This window comes from Periplaneta americana, chromosome 15 (genome assembly GCF_040183065.1).
Source record: "Periplaneta americana isolate PAMFEO1 chromosome 15, P.americana_PAMFEO1_priV1, whole genome shotgun sequence".
Lineage (NCBI taxonomy): Eukaryota > Metazoa > Arthropoda > Insecta > Blattodea > Blattidae > Periplaneta > Periplaneta americana.
The window spans coordinates 37302236-37315483 of NC_091131.1; the positions used below are offsets into that span (position 1 = coordinate 37302236).

Consider the following 13248-nt stretch of genomic DNA (forward strand, 5'->3'; position numbering starts at 1 on the left):
TCATTTCATACGCTCCATTCTTCTCCATATCCATATTTCAGATGTTTCAATTTTTTATCTTGACTTCGTCGTAAAGTTCATGCTTCTGCCCTCATACAGTGCCACACTCCACACAAAGCACTTCACTAGTTCGTCGTTGGATAGGACGCGGCCTCTTAGATCCCCAGATCGAAATCTTTTAGATGTCTTCTTTGGGGTTTTATAAAGGACAATGTCCACAGAACTGCAATAGCGAACTTGGTTGATTAGCGTCTGAAACCGTCACACCGGAAATGCTGGAAAAACCATGGCGGGAAAGTGAACACGTTTTGGACGTTTACCGAACCACACAGAGTGAACATAAAAAACTTGGTGAGTTCCTCTGTATAGAATTTTGCAGCAAGCGGCGTTTGGATAAATTTATTGGTTGTTCAGTTACAAAACTTTCATATCGACAGTTTTAGTCCATGACACCCTGTATATAAATAGTCGCATGATTTATACTTTACGAGAAAATCAACTGCAAACATTAAATGTCAATGTAAGCGATAATTTATTCTAACATCGTTAGATAATCAAATATTTTATCCAGTAATGAACACATAATTTTGTACCTTTCAGTAAGGTTTATGGAACAAATTACATCAACATTTGCTATGATAAAAGTCTGTAAACACCCAGTGGTGACTCTTCCAGGAAGCAAGTTTCATAGTCAGAACCTTAAAAACTAATGTATTGAAAGGCAATTAATGTCAGTCAATTTTCTGTTATGATTATTTGATTATATTTCAATAACTAGTATTTGATTCAAGTAAGGTTAATGAAAGATTTTCTCACACACGCTTACAGGGCAAATATTTCAAATGTATTATGTGTCCAAGGCGAGTGAAGGCCTGGAATATGAGCTCGCCACTTGTTTTATTTACCTACGATACCGTCCTGCAAGCGGTAGGGTCAGACTATAAAGGCAGCTGAAGCAGTAGATACTAACGCTATCAAATTTGCTTGAACATAAGAAAAAAAATCTTGCATTATTACATAAATAAATAAAATTATAAAATTTCATTTTTTGTTTTGTAGCCGATAAGCTACTATGAATTAATGTATAACACTTTTATTGAGCCACCAATGCTTATCTACTAATTAATAGACATTTACATGAATTAGTTTTTCACATGAACGTTTTCGATACCATTTTTTGTATCATCTAATTCATGTAAATGACTATTAATTAGTAGATAAGCATTGGTGGCTCAATAAAAGTGTTATACATTAATTAAAATTATAAAAGTTATTATTAGTGATATACTTAGTTAGCCTACACATAATGTTGGTTACTTGTTATAAACATAGCCGGATATTTATGGAGATCGCGAAAATCACGACATAATAGATAATATAATAGACTTTTAATAATCTTTACGAATTAAGTGATTCTGATTAATAATATGCGGATAAAACAATCGCGACAAAGTGCAAAATAGCGAATTATGAACACATTCGCGAATTATTAGTATTGCGTCCTTTTATAGCGAATTTGATATTCTTTTTCTTCGTTATTTTAATTTAATTTGTTACATATCCAAGTAGGCTACATTACATGGTATTCCAGGTGTTCTAATTACATTAGTGAACTCAAAAGACGGAGAATTCAACATTTCACTAATAATTTGAAAGTGTTAATTTGAGGGCTGCAAGTTTTTTTTTTATTTTTCATGAATATGTGTTAAATACAGTCTCAATCCAACAAATATTGCCTATTGGCCATACCGCACCTTTACCAGAATCCAACGAACCTTTAATGTTAATTATTTGGGAAGTAGTCTTTATACTGAGTTAATACTCCAATTCAAAAATAATTGTATTTTCCAAAATTTCCATTAATCTCCGCGAAGAGTACAAATCACTCTCCAACAATCTCCGTCGACACCAATATTAAACGACAAAAATGGTAAAATTAAGCTCCACAAATACCTGCCCTTGGTTATAAATAATATATTTCATTAAACAAAATATATAGCATTAAGTACGAGAAAAATTCGTACCACCTCTCAGCTGTGCGCGCTGAGTGCTCTCTAACCAACTGAGCTATTCCGGGACCCGATTCACGACGCCGGCCGAACTCCTCTCGTAGTATCGTGTTACGACCTTACTGCCTGCACTTGAGACGATACACGTCATATATATATATATATATATATATATATATATACAGGAGCGCATATTACATGACTTTATGGCCATATTCAACAACAGTTTCTTTAAACTGTTAACATCATATATGTTAGAGAGCACTCAGCGCGCACAGCTGAGAGGTCCTGGGTTCGATTCCCGGTGCCGGTACGAATTTTTCTCGTACTTAATGGTATAAAAACAAACTGACTAGTCATACTAGTCGAGCAAAATATAATGAGGTGGGCGAGACCTCATATTTGATACAAAAATATATAGCGTTCCGCCGATGCATTTGTACTCGTAACACAAAAAGAGTATAACTATCATGATCAGTATTATACAATAGACTAATTACACTTTGGACATATTTCACTGCAATAATATCTAATGATTTTATATAGGCACAATAATATGTCACACCCAGAACATCTTTTGGCATCTTTTAGTTTAAGTACAAAGACATGAAAATCTTAAGCAGTAATTTCTTCAGTACCTCATATGAGGCGTCCAGAAGTCAACATGATTAACTCCACTTTTGGTTATTTCAGAGTTTCTAAGTTGGCAATGTATTAAATTGACCATATTTTCAGTGGTCAATGTGATTAACTCCATACTTCAGTAAAAAGCCCACAGAATGCAGTATTCTTCTTGACTACAACACAGAATTAATTGTGTGTATTCAACTTTAATCTTGAATATCTCAAAATCTTTGAAAAAGGAGTCAATCATGTTGACTTCTGAACGCCTCAATTATAGTGATTATACTAAGCGCATAACTCGACATAAATCGTTATTGCCGACAAAATGTAAAAAAAAAAAAGAGTCAAGGGAAAATAATCATTTTACTGTGTTATGACTTGCATTCCATCCAGAGACAAGTCCGTAATTAATACCAAATGAAAACTTTAAGTTTTTTCTTTTATATAAATCCCACAAGGGTAGCTGCCCTTCAGTAAGGGTTGCCAAAAGACACAGCATACTAAACAAATAAAATAAAAATAAACATTTGCGTTATCACTATTTACGATGTTTATTTTCAAATGGAAGCTACCCTTGCGAAAGTACTTTTATTCAATAATTATTAGTAATCAAATAGAATATAAGGAAATTTAGATGTACAGGTGATTACGTAAAATCTGAACAGAATATTTCATTACATCTATAGCAATAATTTTCAAAATATTTAAAGGAATTCCAAAAGACTTAAAACATTCAACAGAGAAGTTTGGAATTGTTCTCCTTGTTCCGAATAATAGGCCAAATACTTCAATATGTCCTGCATATGATAATAATCTCTAAAGTATTGCATTGTAGGGTCATAGATGGTCTTCTTTTCTTCATGTACTGCTACAGGTTGTTCAACTGCAGTTTCAAAGCGCACGGTGGGATCGATGATAACTTTTCATAAACTATAAATTGTAGAAAGGAAGCTACTTGATCACCAATGACCGTGCACAGAAGAATTGTGAAAATTAAAAAAAATAAATAAAAATTTTACTATAGTCTATACGCCATACCTGCACAAACAGCGCTCAACGAGCGCGCGCGCTCCTTCGGAGCGGGAGAGCTGTGTTTACCGCTCGCCGAAATGGAGAGGAAGATACATCAGAATGACATAGACTTACTATAGGTAGAGGAGAGGGAAACGACCACTCAGTTATCTAGTGGAGTGCAGTGTGTAGGCCTATTCTCAGCAACTGTTTCACGTTGCTTACCTACTGCTACAGTACAGTATGGAGGAATCTAAAAGACGGAACATAACATTTAACATCGATTTACAGCTTCAACTTACTGATCTTCAATGTGACCTAAGGGCTAAAGATCGTTTGAATAATAGTACTAGCCTAGTGGAGTTTTACAAGACCAAACATTAGGAGTAATATCCACGACTACACAGGCTGGCTGTGAAAATGATTGCTATGTTTGGCTTAACATTTATATTTGTGACCAACTGTTTTCTGTAATCAACTTTAATAAAGGCAGAAATCGAACATCTGTAACTGATGTTTCATTACGATCAGTTCCTTTCAGCTGCCAACAGCATGAAACCTCGTTTTGATGTACTGATAAATAAAAATATAACAAAATGATATTGTACATTTAAGTAGCTATAGAATTTATATTATTTCTGTAAAATAAATATTTCTTTATTAACTAATAACAGTCCAGGATAGTATTGCAAACGCTGAACGGGAATTCATTTCATAAACACTCTTACTAGTACTGTATTTCCTTTTGTGTATATTTTGTACTAGATCATCCCTTCTTCCAGCCCACCTTTATACAGATCACAGCTAATATGCGCATTCCGCTCATGAGCTGTGAGCAGGCTCGGAGAGCGCAAACGTTGTGCAGGCCTGCTATACGCTAATCTTTAGACCTCCCGCGACTCGGTGAAAAATGTAATCAGAGACCTAGGTTTTTTTTTACTGGTTATAGTAGAGACTACAAGACTGCTTTTGTAAACTCTTACGTTTTGAATTTCGGAATTTTTTTTTTCGATACGCCCTATTGTACAGGCCGACTGAGAGGGAATAGGAAGATAATGTAAAAATGGATTTGAGGGAGGTGGGATATGATGATAGAGACTGGATTAATCTTGCTCAGGATAAGGACCAATGGCGGGCTTATGTGAGGGCGGCAATGAACCTCCGGGTTCTGTAAAAGTCATTTGTAAGTAAGTTGTAAGTATTGTTATTACTATTATTATTATTATTATTATTATTATTATTATTATTATTATTATTATTATTATTATTATTATTGTAGGATTGACTGTTATCCATATCCTATCCTGTGACGTTTTGTTAAGTGACCTAAGTTCTGAACTGTCAGTCAAGTTACAGCGAGTTCAGAATATGTGCGTCAGATACGTATGCAACATCCGACGATATGATCACATATCACCGTCCTTCCCAAGTCTTTCGTGGCTCCGACTTAAAGAACGTAGAACTTTACACTCCTTGTCATTACTCTTTCGAATTCTGCACACTTCAACACCAAATTACCTTTCGTCTCGTTTCTCTTATCTATACTCTAACCACGACGTAAATACCAGATCACTTATCTGTGGCGCGTTAAGTATACCTCTTCATAGAACATCTCCTTATTCATCATCTTTTACAGTATCCACCTCCCGACAATGGAATTCCCTGTCACAAAGTATTAGGGGCTGCAAGACAATAAACACTTTTAAAAACAGCTTCAAAGATAACCTTCTTAGCATTTCACGCGAATCATACTGACTTAAACTATCACTGTCTACATTGTTACTTCTTCCTTTAAACATGCATCCTGATAGTGCTGTATTTTCAAAATTGTCTCATAATAATCTCTTTCTATCATGTAACATTATTTGAAATATATTAACATTCTATGTATTTTAGCTTAATTCTGCTACACAGTTTATTTCAGTGTTTAATTAATAGTTCGTAGTATTTTGTTGTTTAATTCGTAAATAACTCTTGTATACATGTAGCTCTTATCTAAATCAAATTGTTGAATTCTTTGTAAGTTGATACATATGAAGAGTTCGCGGGAAAAACGATAAATGTCACATTTCTGTTAAGGATAAGATAATGACCTAATTGAGTCTATAACTGCAAGATGTAGTGCTGTTTCTATAGAAAATAAAGGAAAGGATTACTGTATTCGTGGTGATAATTCTCCTTTTACCATTTTTCATAAGAACAACATTAAATTTCGCAGTGATCCATTGAATTAGATAATGACATCAACCTTAACAAACCTGTGACATTCATCGTTTTTCCCGCGAACTCTTCATATATTATGTATACTTTTTGCTGGTTGAGTGGAAGAGAAGGCCTTACGGCCTTAGCTCTGCCAACTAAAATAAGTCATTATTATTATTATTATTATTATTATTATTATTATTATTATTATTATTATTATTATTTCGTTCCGTTTAGATGCATTTCAATATTAAAGCAAATTTTGTTTTTTGAAGTTACGCAGTCTGAATTCATGTTTATAGCTACAAGCATTCACAAAGATTTTCTCAATTTCCCCGTCACATTTTTAAACAGTCCCGAATGAAATATTATGTTAAGAATTGATATTCGTCATACTTTTAGGAATGATAACTGAGAAGAAATGTAATACGTTTTGCTCGATTTTATGTGATAAGAGACGGCTTTTAAAGTACCTCATTAGTATTGAAGTGTTCATATAAATGAAGTGTATTAAAAATAACAAGCACATCTCTAATTTTCGGTACCGGCTTTGAAACTCGGATCCGGTGAACTTCAGGCCTCAAACGGAAAATTCTGGTAGTTTTTCTGCACTTTCAGCGAGTTAGCAAAACGTGTAATGTTGTAGTTGTGGCAACGAACGTAATTTAGTATCGAGTAATGAGTTTTAATTTGAGTTGCATGGCCTCATCTTGTTGTGCTGCTAGGAGCCCGTCCTAATCTGTATTAATACCAACAATCGCGGTAATTTCTCTGCCTTTTCAAATCCGCACACAGAACCACATTAATTTGCCGGCTTTATACACAAGTAATTGTACACAGTCCATCAATGCTTCTTTGATTGCACGCTATCTATATTAATGAGAAAGAATTTGACGCTGATAACATTAATTTAATGTATAGAGGGGGTTAGGGAGGGAAATGCTCATTTTCCAAACAGCAATGGAGAAAAAAAAGTTTATCATCCATTAACAAATAGATTGATCTCTTGGTTCATTTAATCAGTTCAATTTAACGAAATTATATCAACTGCTACAGTTGTTTAGCTGCGGGCAAATTATTTTATTTTCACAACTTTATGTAATAACACTATATCAAATGGGCGTGTCATTCCGCTGAAGGCATATTTGTGAGGGATCGAACTCACTCCAAATTAAGGGAAATCCGTAGCGTATGGCCTATATCACTAAAAATCACATTTTTGGTCCCTGGCATTGTAATTCTGTAGAGCTGCTTTTTTATTTTTTATTTTTACTATCTGACATTTCAAGGTTTGCCTATAGACACAGAATAACGCACAATTTACATACAATAATGGTTGTACTATACATGAATGGGCACATGAAAAAATATATATAGGGGAGACTGTTGTATCTATAAACACTTTTCACATTTTATTTTATTTTTTTTTTCATTTTGGGAAATGATATTTTTAAATTAAAAAATACTTTAAATAATTATTGAAGATTCCTTTACAACTTCGTGTATATATTTTACTGTAAGATGGAAAAAATAAAATGTAATATGAATAATTTCGAGGGAAAAATTATTCCGGAGCCGGGTATCGAACCCGGGACCTTTGGTTTAACGTACCAACGCTCTACCACTGAGCTACCCGGGAACTCTAACCGACACCGATCCAATTTTTCCCTCTATATCCACAGACCTCAAAGTGGGCTGACAACCTTCAAGCAACCACCTTCGAGTGCACACTAACTCCGTGTAACTTGGATCGGTGTCGGTTAGAGTTCCCGGGTAGCTCAGTGGTAGAGCGTTGGTACGTGAAACCAAAGGTCCCGGGTTCGATACCCGGCTCCGGAACAATTTTTCCCTCGAAATTATTCAAATCAACTTTACAGGGAGTTATACCTGAAATCTTGATTTGCATAATACACGTCACTGTTCGTTAACAGAAAACCACAATTTAAGTCACACGGAGTTAGTGTGCACTCGAAGTTGGTTGCTTGACGGTTGTCAGCCCACTTTGAGGTCTGTGGATATAGAGGGAATAATTGGATCGGTGTCGGTGAGAGTTCCCGGGTAGCTCAGTGGTAGAGCGTTGGTACGTTAAACCAAAGGTCCCGGGTTCGATACCCGGCTCCGGAACAATTTTTCCCTCGAAATTATTCAAATCAACTTTACAGGGAGTTATACCTGAAATCTTGATTTGCAAAATGTAATATGTTCAAAGGTACAAGAGGTTCATGTACCTTAGAACATACCTTCTTGTAAGTTGGAACACATGTAATATAGGTGGGAATACAGTTGTAAGAACTGACAATCATCATCATCAATAGCTATCAGGGTTTAGGCCATTTGGCCTGTTCCGTCTCAGGTGAAAAGCTGGTCTCTCCATCGCTTCTTCGGGCGTCCACGATCTCGGTATCCAAGGGGTCTGTAATTTAATAATCTCCTGGGTAGTCTATCATTTGGCATCCGTAGAACATGCTCATGCCAGTTGCTCCGATACTTGTGGATTGTCTCTGTAATGGCTGCGATATTTAGTTCTTGTCGGATGTCTTCATTATATTTATGGTCATAGAATGTGTAGCCTGCTAGCGGTCTTAGTAATCTCTATTCTTTTCAGTTGACTAGTTGTTAGAGTCCAAGTTTCTGATCCATATAGCAAAGTTGGAATGGCCATTGTTTTGTAGAATTTCAAAATTGTGTCTTGCCGGACCTTCTTAAACAGTGTATTTCTATTTGTTCTTAGCAGCTGTTGAAATTTGGCTAATTTATTATCCATATCTCGAGAATGAATATAGGAGAGATTACAGCCAAGGTAAGTAAAAGCATTTACTTGCTCTACCCCAGAGTTATTGATAACTATTTTAGTTCTTATAGAATTTTTACCAATAAAGGCCATGGTTTTTGTTTTGTGTATAGAAATTTCTAAATTGTACTCTTTTGCTTTTTGATATAACCTATGAATTGCCATTTGTAAGTTGTATTCGGTGTTAGCTAATATAATTACATCATCTGCGTAGAGCAGAGTGTTAAGGGGTTTATTATCGATCATAAAATGTGTGGCCAAATCAATTTCCCAGTCCTTAATAAGTGCATTAATATATATATATATTAATAAGCAAGGAGACAGCGGACAACCTTCTCTTAAGCCTTGATTTGTTATCCTAGTCGTTGATCTAAAGAACTGACAATGATATTTAAAATATTTTTGGAATCATAAACCAGAGCAGGCTTCTCTGATTGAGATTTTATTTCCTGGAGGAGCAATAACTGCTTCAACAGCTTTCTTCAAGGCATCCGGATCAATTGGGGACCTCTTAACTCCAGACTTACTTCGTGACATGATCTTAAAATAAAATAAAAACAAAAACCAATAGTATTATGTACCTTGGAACATGTTTCGTGGTACAAGATGTTCTGTGTTCAAAGGTACAAGAGGGTGCACGTTTAAACAAATGTGGCTACCAAAACTAGAGATTCGAATAAATCATGGAAATTAAAATATGTTATTACTCACCAGACAATACGGAACACATTGTACTTAATGTATGGTAACAAATACAATCTGGTTTTATGTTAGATAACATATACCAATGAACGAGATATTTACTTTTGGTACTAAAAAGATTCTTTCGTTCACAGAACTGACACTTTGCAATAAATCAAACCAAAACTACGACCAGAGCTACTTAGTGGCTTTCCCTACAATCTACTTCAGTTTGAGTCCTCTAGGTAGTGGCAAAAAATAAAAAACAAAAAAATGTTCAAAGGTACACTATGCTAAAGGTACAACAGTTTCCCCTAGATAAAAATTTAATACATCTTGACTACACAACTTTTAACACTTTATCATTTCGGAATATGTATGATAAGAACTTTCTTGTGTTAAATTGTTAACGTACCTTGTTAACATGTTTCGACAATGGTACACAGACTACTCAACATACCAATGAACCAACAGGATTACAACGATGAACTAAACACAATCAAATACATAGCACAAGAAAACGGATAAAACCCTAACATAATAGACAACATAATACGTAAGACAAAACAAAACCACGAAAAACAGAAGAATACAACACAAACACAAGAACACAAAAAATACATCACACTAACATACGAAAACAAAAACATACATAAAATTGCAACCTCATTCAAGAAATTAAACTACAACATCGCATACAGAACAAATAACACTCTACAAAAACATCTCAACACACAAACAACACAAACAAACAAATACAACCACACAGGCGTATACTGACTCAAATGTAAAACACCTGCAACAACTTCTACATAGGACAGACAGGCAGATCATTTCAAACATGTTACAAAGAACACATCACAGCCTTAACAAAATTACAAAACACCTCCACATATGCAGAACACATCACAAATGCCAACCACACCTACAGAGACATCAACACAGACATGGAAATACTGCACGTCCAACCAAAAAGCCAGAAACTCAACACACTAGAACAATATGAAATGTACAGACACACTAAAACACACCCCAACGATATTCTCAACACACAACTCAATTTCAAAACACATACACTCTTTGACTCTACACTACGAACGCACCCACACAGGAAACAAGAGGCGCCAAGACCAACAATGACCAGTTCCGAAGATGACCGAAAATAGGTCGAAACATGTTAACAAGGCACATTAAAAATTTAACACAAGAAAGTTCTTATCATGCATATTCCTAAAAATTTAAGATAGAAATACAGCTTTTCAATCAAAAATATATAATTAAACAATTATGTGAAGTGTTTACCATGTAGGTGATTTTTTAAGATGGCAACTGAGTATTGAATTATGTTTGGACAATTTCCATTGAATATCTTTGCCTAGATTCTATTTCCCTTTCCACGTCACAAAAAAATTAGGGACTGTTCCTCGGGACCTCAACAGCAGACCTGTCACTGTGATACTCTAGACGTTGTATTTGTTACGGAAGTAAGGTACTGTTGATTCGTATATTTATTTTTTCTCTTCATCAACATCCATAGGTTGTCCTTTGGACTGTTTAAAGCGTTTAGATTTTTCCTATTGTTGGCGATGATGCCAATCCTTCGTACGCTATCTTGATCAGCCAAACAATGAACTTCTTCGTAAACTTCCAAACATTTGTTTTGGAGAGCAGCAGCAAGGAGGGAACGAATGATGTTATGTCGTTTTATTCTTAAGATTTCTCCCTGAGGACACCCCCCAAGCACATGAGGTAGGGATTCAAACGCACTACAGTGTCTGCAGTGGGATGTGCCTGTGGGACATCCTGGAAGAGCTCGAATTGGCGCTACCATGGCTGTCATTTTTATCATATCTCTCCACTCTGAACTGGAAAGACCTTGCATTTTGTGACTAATAACTGAGGCCCTAAAACCGTTTCTATAATATATCGCCCGGTCATTTTTAATTAATTAATTAGACCTAATTATTAATTAATTAGTATATTTATATCATTTATTTATTTATTATCTATATATATTTATTTTATTTACTTATTTACGTATGTATTTATAGCTATATTTATCTAATTATTTGTTCACTCATTCATTTATTTATTTACATAATTATTAATTTTATTATTTATTCATTTTTTATATTTTATTTATACATATATCTGTCTGTCTGTCTGTCTACCTGCCTGCGTATAAATATATATATATATATATATACTTTTTTCATTCTGGAGACATCAAACAAATGTATAGCAACGTAAAAAAAGAAAAAAATTATTAGCAATTAATATTAGAATATTCCTCAAGGTCATAAAAAGAATTTTCCAACAATATCGTGCTATTTCAACTACATTCCTTAATAAATAAAATATATTATTTATTGTTTGATATAGAAAATACTGATATTTGACTATTTTTAAAACTAATTTATTTTTTATTAGACAATCTATCAAAGGTAGAGAAGTGATCTTGCATCATATTGTAGATATGACGTGCATAAATACACACAAAAAATTTCAACACAGAATGTTGGATAGTTTTTGAGTTATGCGGGAAACACATAACTGCACAGTAAACTGAATTTTGTAAAAAAAAACAAAAGTAAATAATTTTATGCTCGACCATGCCGAAATGTAGTAATTATACACCTGGTAGCAGTCCTTTAATGCATGTCATTAAAGTACACCTACTCATTAAAGTACAGGAGTTTTCAGATAATCACAACTCAGCTTATAGGTGTTCAGCCAATAACAAGTCAGCTTTTTACCGTTATAAAACCGCAAGTATCGATTATTCTCGGATATGCAATCGAAAGAGAATTAGCGAAAAGTCACAGAGGCTGGAAATCCAATACTGTCGCAGAAGGTTATGTTCTGTTACTATAATAATTAGCGTTAATTGTAAATAATATTCAAATAAATTCAATTTGTCATCTCGTTTTTCATTGTCGAATTTGATAATCAAGGTTATACCAAGTTTTACGGGATTACACAAGGTCAATGACATTATTGTTCCTCGGAAAAAATCAATACTTTCGCGTCTGCGCACATCTCACAATTCACGACCTAGAACAAGATCACTTCCGATCTTGTCAGATACAAATAAAATGTATACATCTGAATAATTAAATAAGTTGGAAATATAGTCGAGCATAAAAAGTCGTATGAAACTCGCCTATAATGGTAATTAAGAAGCTCGTATGAAAATTATGAAACTCACTTCTTAATTACTATCATTATAGGCTCGTTGCATAATGTACTATTTTTAAATCGTAAAAATATTTTTTCCACATAGCAGAAGGACAGTGTTTTACACATACTAATTTTCAATATTGCAAAATATATAGTAATGCAGAAAAAAATGTTGAATATTTCCAAAATTTTACTGGTGTAAGCTGTACCTAATCGCTTAAGCTATCAGATGAAGGCCTGTGCTTTCTGCTAATGATCGCCATTTTTACGCATTTTTTACAGTGAAAATACTGTAAAGGAAACTCGTTCAGTGTGACAACCCACCGTTGCTTCTTACTTTTAAACTAGTATACATATTTTTCATTTCTTTCATTAGTGTCGCTCAATCTGCAAGCTATATCATAGCATGCTTCTATGTTACAGTAGACGGCTCCTGTTCTCCGGGTACCCAGTTTGAATCCCGGCCAGAAACCGGTTCTATAAAAGAGGGTTATCATTATTTTTACGGACTTCGCTACACTGAATGATTGCATCATATGTCAGAAAGGATTTGAATGCAACGGTCACGAGTGTAGAGCACTGCAAAGTAGATATCTGGAGACTGAACTTAATATTAACAGCACACTCTGTTGTAGACAGTAATAAAAATAGAATCCGACATGATACAAAATTTTTATTCGTGCTTAATACTGAAAATTAGACATATATTTTGAAGCTTGATATCACGCTCTTGTTCACCATCATCATCAT

The 13248-nt window shown here is 34.4% G+C and overlaps 1 protein-coding gene and 1 non-coding gene across 5 annotated transcripts in view; both read left to right on the forward strand.

Moving 5' to 3' along the window:
• Positions 1 to 13248, forward strand: part of LOC138714796 (uncharacterized) — a 1282494-nt gene that overhangs the window by 755112 nt on the left and 514134 nt on the right. The window lies entirely within an intron of this gene.
• Positions 7614 to 7685, forward strand: TRNAH-GUG (transfer RNA histidin (anticodon GUG)). Its single transcript has one exon. It is a non-coding gene; the product is annotated as a tRNA-His (tRNA).